Raw genomic sequence first — 16643 nt, forward strand, 5'->3', positions numbered from 1 at the left:
GCGGAGCATTAGACAAATAAGGCTTTTCCTTCCTTCTCCCACCCCAAAGTGTGTGTCATAAATCTCCACCAGGACAGGCTGTAATTCATTCTTCAGCACTTTGCAAGCCAACCCGTATTGGCATTTGGGGAGGTGACAATTCCATAAGTTGATGCGGCCTCATTTCACCCAGGACACAAGCCTGCGGGCACCGCCCGCCCATTGGGTCTCAGCACGTCAACGAATTCCACACCCATTCTCTCCTCTTCCAACCGCCGCGTGGCCGCCGCGTGACTCACAGCCGCGAAGGACGCTGGGTACATAAAAGCCGGGTAATAAGTTCATTTTAGCAGCCTCCAAACCGGCTTTGTTCAAGTCTGTGCAATCATGGGGCAAACCACAGCAATACTCAGAATTGTACTGAAAAGGAATTTACTTGTATTAATTGACTGAGCTCCTATTGGCGACTTGGCTGAATACGACGATTCTCAAGGCAGAAACAGAAGGTGCAATTCACAACTCTGTCCGCTGTGACACTCTGCCGAGAAAATGTATTAAATCCACGGAACTTGATTACGATTGAGCAGGGCCACGGGGTCAGTGCATGTTTCTCTAGTAGTTCCAGCTTCATTTATGCCCATGTGGGTGAGGCAGGGTTTCCGTTGACGCGTACAGAACACTCATGACCTGCTCTGTCCTCCTGGGCCCTGTGTTGGAATTATGAACCTGCTCAGATAGCGCCACATTGGTTAAATCTGCATTTCAGCTTCTTCTGAGAATTCCTTCCTATTGATACAGTCCCGGTGATTAATGAGATCAGCTTGTAATAGGCTCTGCGGTATATGGACCGCTCTGACCCACCCGAAGAAAGATGCTTGGGTAGGCAGTACGGTGGTGGGGAAACCGTCCTAACATTCCCTGTGGACCAGAAAATGCCTAAGAAAGGAGGGACCAAGGCATCAAAGCGTCCTATTCTTAAGGTGACATTTAGTGGAACTATGGGGATAGATACCTGACAAATATACTTTTAGATCAAATAATTTGACTGGCTTTTCTTGACTCATGGAATCTTTGAATGTCGAAGGATCTTGCAGATTCCGAAAGCCTTCGCCAGGAAATGAAGAGAGAGAGGGACTGAAAGGGAGTCGTTCATTCTGCAATGCAAATCAAACCTTATTTTCTTCTGCGGAGTTATTTTAAGTCATTCATTATGATTTTCTCTCTGAAGTGGAGGCTGACGCTGTAAGACTGTCAGAACCAAAGAGAGGGAAGAGGACACAGAAGTATTATTCCTGCTGCAATTTCAGATGAATTTGGTGCTGACAAAAGATTTTTAAAATACACACCCGCGCGTGCACACACACACACTCATACACACTTCATGTCACAAGAAGAAAGAGAGACAAGTCTTCCATGGGCAGCTGAAGGAAATGAGGTCCCTGCTATTTTTCCAGGGCGCTCACTGAGGCTGGCCCAGCAGATGTTCCCAGGGAGTGGGGAGAGGAGACGGTACCAGATTTGGAGGCAGAGAATCTGGGCTAAAGGCGGTCTGTGTCTTCCACTTCTGCGCATTGTGACCTTGATCAAGGCTCTTCCTCTCCACAAGCTCCCCTTCCTCTTCGGTAACACACCAGGAGCAGATAATGCCTGACATTTCAGTAGCAGCCACAGCTTACGAAGCCCCTTCCCCATGGCACCTCCCTCCAGCTCTAAGGCCTGGGCTTCACGGGCATCTCGAACCCGAGAACTGAATGACTTGAAACGGGAGTGAGTCAGCTGGTGAGCTCAGGGCTGTGTTTGAGCCTCTCTGAGCCTCACAGTTCTCATTTGCTACATGAGTGATGCTGCTAGTGATGCTGCTGTTTCCATGAGACCCTGAACAGGGACATACGCATGACACCTGATAGGTACAGCATAGATGGTAGCCATCGCCCGGCCGGTGTGGCTCAGTGATGGAGCGTCGACCATAGATGGTAGCCGTCTGCATTAGGTACAGGTGACAGATACTATTCTCCTAGAGAGAGGGCCATGGTCCCAACCAGACAAGGACCTGCTGCTGCCCATAAAGATTCGGGTTTGGAGGGACTTCCAGGACATTAAAGAAGGTCAGACTGCAGACTGCTGGTGTGAGGTGACACCCACAGGCAGGGCAAGGTCAACTGTGTCTGAAAACTCATGTGGGGCAGCAACTACTCCGTGCCTGGTCTTCCCGACAGAGAGCACGGGGGCCACACGGTGGTATCCCACCGGCCAGGTGTGACCGCTAAGCATCCACCACCTTCCAGCCCTGCGGACACAAATCCACTTCGCCTCTCTGGGCCTCCTGTTAGAGAAGGCGGCCAAACGGGCCTCCGCGGGTCGCTGTGATTCAGCTCCACAGTGCGGACAGCACACTACAGAAGGACAGGGGCTGCTGCTGCCATCCTGGTGTCATTGTTGATAGTCCCTGCTGTGGCTGGTAGTAACAGAAATTAAAACTCTGGGCGGAACAGTCACTCAGGCCCCATGGTTGTTGGATGGGACATAATTCCTAGGACCGTTATCCCGACGATGAAACTCGCCATCTAGCCCTGGCCGGTTTGGCTCAGCGGTTAGAGCGTCGGCCTTCGGTACAGAGAGACCCGGGTTCGGTTCCCGCTAAGGGCACGTACCTCGGTTGTGGTTTGTCCCCGGCCCTGGTTGGTCGTGCGGGTGGCAGCCACTCGATGTGTCCCTTCACGTCGATGTTTCTCTCTCTCTCTTCCTCTCTCTCCCTCCCGCTCAATCTGAACAAAAAATGGAAAAATGTTCTCGGGTGAGGATAAAAAAAGAAAAAAGAAAGAATCAAAGGAGAATGAAGAGAGTTTATCCTGGGTCCAGGCTGAGGAAGAGGTGGGGTAGATTTCCCAGGGTCAGCCATGCCCCTGCTCAGAGGTGACAGAACCAAGACGGCAGCCAGGGTGGAGCCCACCACGGGGCACCATCCGCCAGGACCAACACCAGCCTGCAGCTCTCGGCCGCCGGCGGGGCCCACTAGCCATCACCAGGCTGGCTTGGCCAAGCATGAGCACCACCAGGCCTCTTTCTTATTTGATCGTAAGGGAGGGATGGCCCCCAACGGCCCCCAGCCCCATGGACCACAAGCAATCAAGTACCATCACAGGTTCCAATCCCAGATCACCCTGTTCCCTCACCGACAGGCGCCTCCCTCCCCAGGTGCTCGCTGCCACTCCCGCCTGCCTGAGTATTTCATTTCCAGGAAATGACAAGCAGCTACAACATACGAAACACCTAGTGCTTCACGAGCTGAACCGTGCTCCTGGGGCGAGGGCGTGCCATGGAGGCTGGAACCCCCACACGGGGCTCAGAGCCCTTCTGCCCTCCCTGCGCTCTCCTGGCCCCAGCTCCTTTCAGCAAAGGTGTGGCAGAAAGTGACCGGCGCGTTGTGTTTTCAGCACCTGCCGCCCGAACCTCCTCCCTCTGCTCCCTCCCCCCCTCTATCTGCCCACAGTGCTCCTGGTGGCTTCGCGTCATTCCAGCCACACTTAAGAACCATACAAGGGTCAGTGTGTGCTCTGCAGGGTACTTACTCATAGGCAGGCTCCTGTCCATTCACTGGGCCCCCCGCCTCACCCCCATTGTCTTTGTTTCCATAGAGACTCATTCGTTTACTCCTTCATTACATATCTATTAACATCCCATTATATATTTTTTTTTTCTTTATTGATTTTTAGAGAGAGAGGAAGGGAGAGAGAGAGAGATAGAAACATCGATGAGGGAGAACATCGACTGCCTGCCTCCTTCATGCCCCCCAAATGGGGATTGGGCCCACAACCTGGGCATGTGCCCTGCCCGGGAATCAAATCAGTGACCCCTTGATGCATGGGTCGATGCTCAACTGCTGAGCCACACCTGCCGGTTCTTAGGGTTTCAGCTCTGTTCTTAGGGTTCAGAACAGTCCGAAGGTCAGCACCGTCCTCAGCCCACGAGGGCTGCAGTCAGCCCTCAGGTTTGCTTCTCAGACTTCAGCGTGCACAGGTCGCCCGGGGTCCGTCTGGTTAAGATTCAGACTCAGGAGGCCTGGGGCGGGCACCACTGTGGGAACCCACATACCAAGGCAGTCCGATGACGTACGGTAACAGTGATGACCCGAGCAGAGGGTTTGCTGGGAGCGTGAGGAAGGAGGACTGAAAACAAGACAGAACTGAAACCACTCCCGGGTTCAAGGTCACCCCAACAGGCTGGGGGATGTGACATCCCAAGACCCAGCTCGTTAGAGTAGCTGCATCTTCGCTGAGCCAGCCTGGTGGCAGACGCGGCATGGCTGTGGTTTCTCCGTCCTCGCGGGTGCCCCACTGCCTCCCGCCCTGAGCCCCTCGCTGGCTCCCCTTCCCCACTCGCCCAACAGGTGGACATTCACGGTCTCTGTTCACCATCGCTCTTGCCTGGGGTCTGAGGACATGCTTTGACCCTTCCGGGGACTTTGATCAGTTTCTCCCTTCCCATCACTCCTACTACCCTTCTTGCAGCCTCCTGTGAAGGGTGCCGCTGATTTACCCTCCCGGCCCTGCTCCCCTCCCTGGCCCTTACCTCCAAGGATATACTTCTTTTCTCCCCTCTTCACAAAGGCTGGCCACGTTGCCCACGAGCAGAAGTTTCTTTCCTGGGCAAGGGGCTGGGAGGAACTGGAGTCCCCCCTTCAGAGCAGAGGGTCCAGGGCCTCAGTGGGCTGGGACAGCTGATGGAGGCACCGCCCTGGAGGACGAGGAGGCAGGCCCCCCGCAGACCCTGGGGCACGCAGACCCTGGGGCACGCAGCCCCTGGGGCACGCAGCTCCTGGGGCACGCAGCCCCTGGGCACGCAGCTCCTGCCCGGCGGTAACTCAGAGCACAGGGCCCCCAGGTGTCCCTGGAAACACCCGTCGGCCCTCACCCTGGGGTCCACAGAAGTTCGGGAATGTACCTATGTTCAGAATATCCCCAAAGTTACATGTTGCATTTAGCGCTTTGCAGAAGAGTGAGGTCCTAACACAGAGATTCGCCTTAGATGCACAGTTTTGAGCCTCTCTCTGGGGCATGTCAGCCTGTAATAGCCCGTCAGTCACAACCCTCATCAAGCAAATGCCAATTCCAAGCCATAGGCCTCAGGAAAGGGTATGAATTATTTAAGCCAATCAGCTGTCAATGAGTGGAACAATTATGGGGGTCAAATCCAAGGGGAACACAGAGTGGTATTTTGCAGCCGCTTGGAGATTGTCAGATTAATTTCCACTTATTTATTTCTGACCTTATAGAAAATGTATTACCACAAGGTCAAAACATCTCTCTCTTTCTCTATGATTTTAAAACTTCAGAAACAGAGAGAGAGAGAGAGAGAGACCAGCAGAGTAAAGAATATAAATGTTGACCTGGCCAGCAATTCCAGCGGCCCTGCCCTTTGGGCAAATGATTTAAATTCACTGAGCCTCAGTTTCCTTTCCAGAGAAGTCGGTACGAGGTGGCCTGCTCTGAGAAAGGGGTCTGAATATGAGACACTTTGTAAGAAAAGCCTGTTACAAAAGCTCAGTTACTTAGCTGTTATGAAAACCATTCTTTTTATAACAGCTCAGCAAGGTCGTCAGGTTATAAAGGCACATACAGGAAAATAGATCCCTCCAAACACACCAGCTAGTCAGAAGATGCTAAGCTAAGACATCCACCTGTGCTCTCTGTACTGCTTCAGTTGCGATCGACAGTGTGATTTGGTACCGTAGGTCAAAAGCTGGGACTGTGGTACTTTGGTTTTCGAAAGATGAACTAGCCGTAATCTATCAGTCCTTCCCTTAATTCCCTCCAAACAGCAGTCGATCAGGGCTAGTCCAGCACCCCAGTGCTGATCACAGTACCTGGTACACAGTAGGTGTTTAATAAATGTGTGCTGTTGCTGTTTTGAATGAACAGGTTTTGTAAGGAGAATCTTACGGTTAGATCAGTGTTCTGTGGGAGCTGAGACCCTGAGAAAGAGGCTTGACCCCTACATTCAGGTAGTTATAATCTAAATATGGAAAGGAGGCCGTCACAGGAGTCCGCACACACGTGCACACGCATGCACATGCATGCACACGCATGCACGCATTCTCAACTGCTGGACAGCCAAACATGAAAGCAGGTGGTTTGGACTCTGATTGCAACAGGAGTTCAGAGAGAACTTTCTGGAAGAGTCGACAAAGCCATGCCTTGGAGGATGCGTGGAGGCTACAGACTGGAGGCAGGCGGGTGTTGTGGGGTGGTGAGCACAGGGAGGGCAGGGAGCATGGATCCCCCTGGAGCTCTGGCTTGTGCCTGGGATACCATGTGCTCTGCAGGACCAGGATGGGGGGTGAGTGTGGGGTTGAGAAAAAGGGGTGAGGAGGAAGAGAGGGACCGAGAGCCTGGCAGAGGTGGCACAGCCCTGAAACAGTGAGCCTCGGTCCCCTCCCCTGTACACCGGGGACAACAGCGTCTCCTAGATTGGAGAGATCTGAGGAGTCCGTGCACCTGGAGAGCGCAGACCCGCCGCGCAGGGCAGGGGCAGCGGCGGGCAGTGGTCCACGTTATCATCGAAGGTCTGGAGAAGTGACAGTGTGGATGAACTGTTTCAGGAAGCCAAGTCTGGCAACGCAAAAAGCCAAGATAATTACCAGATATTGAGGCCAGAGGAGAACTGATTAGCATCGCTCTGCAAGGCACACTTAACTACACCCAGTGACCTAGTTTCTCGAAGGAGAAGCACGAACCCTCGTTTTGTTCCTCCCTGTTCCTGGCGACCGCGGTGGCAGACTGCAGCGCCCCCTCCCCGGCTCTTTGTCTCGAAGGGTTCCAGCCAAGGAAACAAACCCAACAGCCTTTCAAGGCTCTGCCGCTTCGCCAGCGCTTGGGGTGTGCGCTCGGGGTGTGCGCTGCAGCTCGGGGTGTGTGCTGGGGGTGTGCGCTCAGGGTGTGCACTCGGGGTGTGCGCTCGGGGTGTGCGCTGGGGGTGTGCGCTGGGGGTGTGCGCTCGGGGTGTGCGCTCGGGGTGTGCGCTCGGGGTGTGCGCTCGGGGTGTGCGCTGCAGCTCGGGGTGTGCGCTCGGGGTGTGCGCTCGGGGTGTGTGCTCGGGGTGTGCGCTGGGGGTGTGCACTCAGGGTGTGCGCTCGGGGTGTGCGCTCGGGGTGTGCGCTCGGGGTGTGCGCTCGGGGTGTACGCTCGGGGTGTGCGCTCGGGGTGTGCTTACCTTATCATAGCAGCAGGTCCCCTCCCGGCTGCGCGCTCTCCTCTCTAAGGCCGCGGGCGCAGGCATGGAGCTGAGTGCTGGGCCGGGCTCGGGGTTCAGAAACGGCAGGGCATGGGCCCTAACTGTTGAGTGGAGTGAGCGGTCGTGTGAATAGCTCAGAGATATGAAATCATGAGGGGACAGGGCCACACGCTAGAGGCACAGAGGAGAAACTCGTGATTCCAGCATGGAGAAGGGGCCAGAAGGTTCTGTCCAGGGCAGGAGCTGAGCCTGGAAGCTGATCCCATGTTGCATATGGGTTGGGTGGGGGGTCCTGAAGAGGAAGGGGCACCAGCAAGGCCCAGAGGGCTGACCTTTCACCCGAGGTGGTGGCAAGGGCTGCTGGTTGCGGGTCCGGGGAATGCAGGGATGGACGGAGGGCGTGGCGATACAGGAAACTAGAACCAGCCAAGGCTGGACGCAGGGGCCTCGAACGCCAGCCGCCAGCCGGGAGCTGTGGCTTTGCTCTGGGCCAACAGACAGCCACACGTGGGCTTTAAAGGGGGGGCGTGGTACACATGGATTTAAAATAACGAAAATAAGCCCTGGCCGGTTTGGCTCAGTGGTTGGAACGTCGGCCTGCAGACCAGAGAGTCCCGGGTTCGGTTCCCGCTAGGGGCACATACCAAAAAAAAAACAAAAAATAAAATAAAATAATGAAAAAACCTCACATTAATTGAGCCTTTACTGCATGCCAGGAGCAGTGCTAAGTGCTTCATGCATATTGGCTCGTTCAGTCTTCATGACGACCATGAATCTGGATCTACTTCAACCCTCACTTGACAGGAGGAAGTGGATGTCCAGAATGGGCAAGTAATCTGCCCGGAGTCACACAGCACAGGAAGGGGCACACCAGGCTTCAAACCTAGGCGCTTGGCTTCAGGGCCCACACACGAGTCACCGGGCCCCACCGTCGCTGGAAAAATCACTCTCCACATGGGAATGTGGACGCTGGAGAGGAGCCAGGAGGTGTTTGACATAAATCCCGCAGGTCCCCCACATCTTCACTAGTACTTGCCATCACTGTTCTCCTTCCTTCTAACAAGTCTCTTCCCATCAGCCTCTCTGCCCCACCCTAGCGTCCTTCCAGTGGGACTTCCCACTCTCAGTAGCTCCATTCAGGGGGTGCCAGGCTCCCTATACTCCAGGCTCCCTCCATCCCTGTGCCCCAGACTCCCTCCATCCCTGTGCTCCAGGCCCCTCCATCCCTGTGCCCCAGGCCCCCTCCATCCCTGTGCTCCAGGCTCCCTCCATCCCTGTGCTCCAGGCCCCTCCATCCCTGTGCTCCAGGCCCCCTCCATCCCTGTGCCCCAGGCTCCCTCCATCCCTGTGCTCCAGGCTTCCTCCATCCCTGTGCTCCAGGCCCCTCCATCCCTGTGCTCCAGGCCCCCTCCATCCCTGTGCCCCAGGCTCCCTCCATCCCTGTGCCCCAGGCCCCCTCCATCCCTGTACCCCAGACTCCCTCCATCCCTGTGCTCCAGGCTCCCTCCATCCCTGTGCTCCAGGCCCCTCCATCCCTGTGCCCCAGGCCCCCTCCATCCCTGTGCTCCAGGCTCCCTCCATCCCTGTGCTCCAGGCCCCCTCCATCCCTGTGCTCCAGGCCCCTTCCATCCCTGTGCTCCAGGCCCCCTCCATCCCTGTGCTCCAGGCCCCCTCCATCCCTGTGCCCCAGGCCCCCTCCATCCCTGTGCTCCAGGCTCCCTCCATCCCTGTGCTCCAGGCCCCCTCCATCCCTGTGCTCCAGGCCCCCTCCATCCCTGTGCTCCAGGCCCCCTCCATCCCTGTGCTCCAGGCCCCCTCCATCCCTGTGCCCCAGGCTCCCTCCATCCCTGTGCTCCAGGCTCCCTCCATCCCTGTGCTCCAGGCTCCCTCCATCCCTGTGCTCCAGGCTCCCTCCATCCCTGTGCTCCAGGCTCCTCCATCCCTGTGCTCCAGGCCCCCTCCATCCCTGTGCTCCAGGCCCCCTCCATCCCTGTGCCCCAGGCTCCCTCCATCCCTGTGCCCCAGGCCCCCTCCATCCCTGTGCTCCAGGCTCCCTCCATCCCTGTGCTCCAGGCCCCCTCCATCCCTGTGCTCCAGGCCCCCTCCATCCCTGTGCTCCAGGCCCCCTCCATCCCTGTGCTCCAGGCCCCCTCCATCCCTGTGCTCCAGGCCCCCTCCATCCCTGTGCTCCAGGCCCCCTCCATCCCTGTGCTCCAGGCCCCCTCCATCCCTGTGCTCCAGGCTCCCTCCATCCCTGTGCCCCAGGCTCCCTTCATCCCTGTGCCCCAGGCTCCCTTCATCCCTGTGCTCCAGGCCCCCTCCATCCCTGTACCCCAGACTCCCTCCATCCCTGTGCTCCAGGCTTCCTCCATCCCTGTGCCCCAGGCTCCCTTCATCCCTGTGCCCCAGGCTCCCTCCATCCCTGTGCCCCAGGCTCCCTCCATCCCTGTGCCCCAGGCTCCCTTCATCCCTGTGCTCCAGGCCCCTCCATCCCTGTGCCCCAGGCCCCCTCCATCCCTGTGCCCCAGGCTCCCTCCATCCCTGTGCCCCAGGCCCCCTCCATCCCTGTGCTCCAGGCTCCCTTCATCCCTGTGCTCCAGGCCCCTCCATCCCTGTGCTCCAGGCCCCCTCCATCCCTGTGCTCCAGGCCCCTCCATCCCTGTGCCCCAGGCCCCCTCCATCCCTGTGCTCCAGGCCCCTCCATCCCTGTGCCCCAGGCCCCCTCCATCCCTGTGCTCCAGGCCCCCTCCATCCCTGTGCCCCAGGCCCCCTCCATCCCTGTGTTCCAGGCCCCCTCCATCCCTGTACCCCAGGCACCCTTCATCAGCACTGAGGTGTAAAGTCAGGAATCACTTCCTCCTGAGTCCATTCTCTTTACATTTCAGCCTGAAACACATGCCCTTCTTCCTGGAAGCTCCTGTCTGAGTGTTGCTCTCCTGTTCTGTAAACACTAGGAGATGGTGCTTGTGAGAAGACTCCGTTTTATTGCGTTGCAGTCTAGCAGACATAATCGAATTAGGCGAAGCCTCGCGTGAGCGCGCCAGCCGAAGCTTGCCAGGTTCGCCCCTCTCAGCCTGGGTTCTCAGCCAGCCCTGAGCAGTGAGCAGGAGAAGGGCCTGGAATCTAGGCTCAGATCCTGCGTCCACAGCCCCGTGTGTGGCCTTGGACAGGCTGGCCTCCCTTAGAGTAGGGGTACAGGCGGTGCCCACCCCCTTTGCGTTATCATGTGGCTTTGGTGAGATTAGCCCTGCGACACCCTGGCTCCTGAAGGAACTCCCCTACTAGAAACTGGAATGAGTGTGAGCGCTAGGGCGGCGTTCTCAACCTGTGGGTCGCGACCCTCTTGGGGGTCGAACGACCCTTTCACAGGGGTCACCTAAGACCATCAGAAAACACATATTTCTGATGGCGAGTCATAACAGTAGCAAAATTACTGTTATGAAGTAGCAACAATAATAATTTTATGGTTGGGGTGTCACCACAACATGAGGAACTGTATTAAAGGGTCGCGGCATCAGGAAGGTTGAGAACCGCTGCTCTCGGGGACTAAGAACCTTGGCAACCAGCTGGATCCCAGCACCTAGAACAGTGCTTAGCACTGAGTGATCAACAAGTACTTTTGAATGAATGAATGTCAAAATATGCCTCTTCATTTCTCAGTCTGTGTTTGCACGTGTGCGTGCGTGTGCATGTGTGTGTGTGCATGTGTGTGTGTGCATGTGTGTGTGTGTACACGTGTGTGTGCGCCGCCCCTGCAACTTTCTGGGCTCTTAAATCCTTATCGTCAATTCTATTGGCCTCTACTGAACCTACCTTGCAATTCCTGACTTATAACTTTATAACTCGGTGGATGGAATTAGGCCTGCGTGATATCGAGTCACAGACTTGGTTGGCACCCCATGCGTCGCCCAGCCATCAGGAAGGAGTGGGGAGGGCACTGAGCCAGGCGGTGGAGGGGAATGATGACTGGAAATGAGGGGGCCGTTCACTGGAGGCTCTCCTTAATGAACTCAGGTGCGCCCCCCCCGAGGCCCGACCTGTGCTGTGCCTGCGACCACCAGCCAGGTTCCTTCTGCGCCTCTTCAGGGCACCAGTGCCCTTGGTTAGGAGTGGGCCCATGTGACCGAGGCCCGTGTCCTGAATTCTCTTGTCTTCCAGCCCCCCGCAGACGGGAGCTGGGTTAGGGCTGCCTTGTTCTCGCTCAGGACACAGCGGGTCCCCGTGACGTGGCCCCGCTAGACTCTGAACGGTACCAGGCAGCCCGTCTGAAGCGCCCAGGGATGCTGAGGACTGCAAGCGACGCAAACTCTTTGGATGTCTGCTTCCCACAGCTCCCGGGAGAGGCCCCCTTGCGACGCATTAATAAAGATTAAAGGTCTCTCTAGTCCCTGTGATCTTCGCCATGTCAAAGGGAAAAGAGTCATTTTTCCATCCTTCGCTCTGTCGTTTATTAATGTTACAAGGTTTTGCTCTAAAAAGAAAGATTCAGGATGCCTGGAGAAGACAGGCGTTCTGCGCACTTGAACGTTCGTGTCGCTTTGTCGGTTCATCTCTTCCTTATGTGGGTAGCAGTCATCAGGCATCGTTTCCCTGACTTGGGGGACAGTAGGCATCAGTCTCTCCTCTATGAACCCCCTGGCATAAACCTAAACCCTTGGAGGTGGGAGGTTCACAGAAAACAGAGCTAAGATGTCATACAGAAGGGCAAGATACACCCTCCTTGGACTCCATGCTTTCAGAGCCTTTCCTCCGTGCCAGGTACAGAATGGACAGGCACAGGCTGACTCGGCAAGGGCCCCCTCTCACGGGGCGCATGCTCCCCCTCAGAACTTGTCCTACACCAGTGAGGATGGGAACCTGGGATACTTGATTGAGACCTGTCCTTTTTTTAAAACTATTATTATTCTAGAAACACATTGTGAGTGCTCAGGAGTCATTCAACAACTATTATTTGAATCCCTACGTGGCATAGGGCCCTGATAAAGATAAGCAAGCCCTGACTGGGTTGCTCAGTGGTTAGAGCATCGGCCCGTGGACCAGAGAGTCCCGGGTTCAGTTCCCTCTAAGGGCACGTACCTTGGTTGCAGTTTGTCCCCGACCCCAGTTGGGGTCGTGTGGGTGGCAACCAGTTGATGTATCTCTTACACTAATGTTTCTCTCTCTCTTCCTCCCTCTCTCCCTCCTATTCAATCTGAAGATAAATGCAAACATGTCCTCGGGTGAGGATAAAGAAAAATAATCAGCCAAGGTCCAGTGAAAGAGACAAGTAAAAAGGAAAGCGTAATCAGGTGTCCGATGCAGACAAACCTAAGTTCAAATGCTGGCTCCCTGGCCTTGAAATGGAGACAAGGATGTGTGAAGAGCGTGGGGCACAGGAGTGTGTGTGCAAAGGGCCTCGTAGCTGCCCCGGAGAGGGACGTGCTGAGCACACTGAGACCATGTCACTGTGCAGGGGTGCATGCCGGGGTCGGGGAGCCTAGGCTGAAGGGGTGCGTGCCTCTTGTGCCTCAGCAGGAAGGAAAGCTTCCTGGAGGAGGCGACACCTGAGCTGAGTGAGCGTGAGGATGCACGGGTGAGTGTCCGGGTTGATGCCACTGGGCGACCTCACCTCCTGTGCATTTCACAGCCCACACCACCCAACCCCTGGCGCCTCTTATGGGTGAGAAGTGGGCGAGCCAGCCGGGCGCACACGCCGCCCCCTCACCTGGGCAAGGCGGGGGGCCCAGGCTGGCGGAGAGAAGGAGGCCACTGAACTGAAAGTGGCAACGTCTTTGTTTGTGTGGGAACTCAGCGCCATGTGCTCCATTCCGCTTGAATCACGTTGGCAAGAGTTCCAGGAGCAGCGTGGAGTTTCCTTGTGATTTTCCGAGACAGAAAGTGAGAATGGGCTGGAATCAAACCAGCCATCGAAAGCATCGGAAGGAAAACAATGCTGAAATGTAGCAGATGCCGGTGGTGCCTTGCTTCCGCGGCGGCTCCCGGGGGACTCTGCCTCCACAGGCTTCATCCCCAGGCAAGGCGGGGGGTCTCCTGTTAGAGTCAAACGGGAATTCAACAAATATCTGCTGAGCGGCTCCTGGGCTGTGCCAGGTCCTGCCCTGGGCACAGGGACCTGAGATGAGTCAGGCACATCCTGCTGGGCAGGCGCTCACAGCCCAGTGAGCCAGGGTGACACATTAACATACAACTACTTCCATAAAGTGGCACCGGTAGGTGCCAGGCTGATCTCTGAGAGGCTGCGGCTTCTGCTGGTACCAGGAGCAGTCATGAGGGGAATGTCCCAGTCCGTCCCCCAGAGGGGACTGAGCAGTCAGACCAGGCTGAGAAGTAAGGGGCCACTGGGCCACTGTCCTCCCTGCAGCTTGGTGGCAGGGAGCCAAGGCGAATGAGTCAGGCTCTTCTGGGGGACTGCTTACTCAGGCGCCAGGCAGGAGGAGCTTTGGGGCCTCCTCCCAGGGAGGCAGGCTGGGGGAGGGGCTGCCCGGGGAGTTAGGCGTCCTCTCTCCCGGCCAGGTTCAGGCAGTGGGCACAGCTGGGATTTGAAACCAGGTGTCTGATCCTGAAAGCAAAACCCACCCCCACACGTGAGTCCCCTCTGTCCCCCCACCTTCCTACTCCGCCTTCACCCCTGATCCACAGTCACCCCGGTGCTGCTGCTTTGATCCCTCCCAGCTGACCCGTCGCACTCAGCCTGCTCATGGGAGAGAACAGGGCTTTGCAGCCGGGATGACACAGTACACCCTTATAGCTGAGTGACCGTGGCAAGTTGCTTTGCCTCCGCCTCGGTTCCCCACGTGCATGATGGAGATGGGAGAGGCCTTGCGAAGGGAGGCACTGTGGCAGCGCCGGTGTCCAAGCAGCGTCCCCTCCCTCCATCCCCTCCTCAGTGAAAAGGCCGGCAGGGTCTCCATGGTGCCCGCCCCCCACTTCCCACTCCCACGTGGCCCCATCCCAGCCCCTTTTCTGATTGGGGGTCAGAGCTTGAGCCGCAGGTTGCTGGTCCTCAAGAGGATGGAGCTGCCTTGCATTGGCCTTAACAGCGCCTGAGGAACCTCTTGGCGGGACTGTCCCCCTGTGGGGATGGGTGGGACCCCCCCCCCATCTCTTAGACTCCAGAGGCTGGGAGTTCCCTGCCCATCTATAAAGCGGTGTTTCCTCTGCGGACCACTGCCCGCCTTGCGCAGAAGGCACATGCCAAAGAGAAAAGTGTGCACACTTTGGGGAAACGCCTTTAGAATTACTGGCCCCTCTACTCACTCCCCTGCAGCCTCACAGGCAGCCCCTCAGCTCCTGGGACGTACACACCCCTTCCCTTCCGCTGCTCCCCCAGCCCAGACCAGCTCCCCACCCGGCCCTCTCCCCTGGGCTCCATCTCAGTCTCTGTGGAAGGAGACCCCGCCCACGCTCCGCCCCCAGCACTGCACCCCTCGCTGCCTTCACAGCACCCTGCTGCTGCAGCTGTCTCCCGGTCTGGTCCTCTGTTCACTGTGTTCCCCGCCGACACCCGCAGGCTGGCAGCTCCGTGACAGCAGGGTCACTCCTGCTTTGGCCACTGCAGGACACCCAGCACCTGAGCAGGGCCTGGCACGAGTGGGCGCTGGAGACTCATGTGTTCAAGGAAGGAACTAGAGAGGAAGACAGGCCTAGGTCTGAATCCCAGCCCAACACTTAGGAGCCATGGGATAGTAGTCAACTATCTAGCTTCTGAGCTTCATTGTCCTCCTCCGTAAAATGGGACAGTAATAACCGTTTCCGGTGCAATGCCCAGTGGGTAGGGAGTGCCCCTTTCTGCTCGCCGCCCCTCCCCCAGATCCCATGAGCCGCCAGCAGCCTGCCCATTGGTGCCTGCCACGCCCTTCCCCCTCTTGACAAGGGCAGCGTGCTCCCTGAACACCACGGGAGGAGTTTCCCTGACCTTGGCTCTTGTCCTGGTTTGAGATTCAAAGGCCAGGGCCCATCTTCCTCCCACTCAAGATTAGTGTCTTCCCTTGACACCTGCCCACAGCCACGTTTGGGCCATTTTTTGTTCACACGTGTGGCTTTGTGAGGTCTTTGTTCATATTAGTTGCCCCCATATTTGTTCTGGAAGGATTCCCCCAGACTTCGCTGGCAGCCCCCCTGCAACCCAGTTTATGCTGTAATACTCCATCACGATGCGCTCACACGTGACACCCCGGAGGGGGTGCTAGGCAGCCCCCAGAGAGGACGGGGCCACAGGCTCGTCGCCCAAAGCAGGAAGTCCCGCCGGCACACACGCTCACTGGACCTCTGCAGGGCCTCGGGCGCTCGGGGCGGTTGAAAGTGGACGGGACTTTGAGAACTGCTTTGTCCCCCGAGGGCACCGGGACATCGCGTCTATTCTACCACCCGCCTGGCTCTCCAGGGCTCAGAGCCCTGGGTGCCTGCTCCCTGTGTCCCCTCCCTGGATCACGGCAGACGAAACACACAAACCTCAGCATGTCCTCACCACAACACTGGCCATTCACGGCCAACCTCATGGTGCCCAGAGTTTTAAGATTTATAAAAATAAAAACTCTGTACAGGTAAAAAAGAAATTACAGGTACAAAGTGTCGATCCAGTATCCAGCCCCACCCAATTTAAGAAGTAAAATCTTATGGAGATAACTCCTCAGTGCAGACAACATCCCTCCAAGGGAAGGTGACCCAGCCCGGTGTCCCCAGCCTCCCCACCCGGACCGGCCCCCTCTGCCCCTGCCATGTGTGCCACGTGTCCTCCGGGGCTAGCGACCCTCCTCCTTTGAGCGGGGTTCTGCGTACCCTCACGTCTAGCCACACGCCCACTGCTGCACTGAAGACATGGGCCGGGCTGCCTTGCTGTCCTTCCATGCCCAGATCCTGCTGATCGGACACAAAGAAGGCAAAAATTAAGCATTAATTCTTAACAATTAAGCCACGAACTTTTCACCCGTAAACACAATCATCTCATCATCTCAGCGTGAGCACAGGGAACATCAGAAACCAAGGCACAGGCCACATGGAACAACCCACCTACTTCCTGTGAAGGCTCATGGCACTTACTCCTGTCACTGCCGGGCACTGACTCCCTGGGCCAGGGGCCGCCCCAGGACACAGTCACAGACAGAGCAAACCAACAAAACCACAGAACACAAAATTCTACGAAGACCGATAAATGAAGGGCCCCACATCCCACTGAAGATAGACAATAGACAAATAAAAGAGCAAAATGTAGGTCGGAGGAGGTTAGTGCTGTGGAGAGAACTTAGCAGGGAAGGGCAGGCGGAGGAGCCGCAGTTTGAGCGGGGAGGCCGGGACGGAAGGCTGGGTCAAGGAACCGAAAGGAAATAAGGGAACGAGCCACAAGGATATTTCGGGGGGAGCCTTGCACAGCAAGAGAGACAGGAATGTGCCCAGCCGGTGTGGCTCAGTGGCTGAGCGTTGACCAACGCACCAGA

At 56.9% G+C, this 16643-nt stretch overlaps 1 protein-coding gene across 1 annotated transcript in view; it reads left to right on the forward strand.

Moving 5' to 3' along the window:
• The window catches only part of CACNG2 (calcium voltage-gated channel auxiliary subunit gamma 2), a 113384-nt gene that overhangs the window by 23084 nt on the left and 73657 nt on the right, over nucleotides 1-16643 (forward strand). The window lies entirely within an intron of this gene.

Source organism: Molossus molossus, unplaced genomic scaffold (assembly GCF_014108415.1).
Source record: "Molossus molossus isolate mMolMol1 unplaced genomic scaffold, mMolMol1.p scaffold_m16_p_10, whole genome shotgun sequence".
Taxonomy (NCBI): Eukaryota; Metazoa; Chordata; class Mammalia; order Chiroptera; family Molossidae; genus Molossus; species Molossus molossus.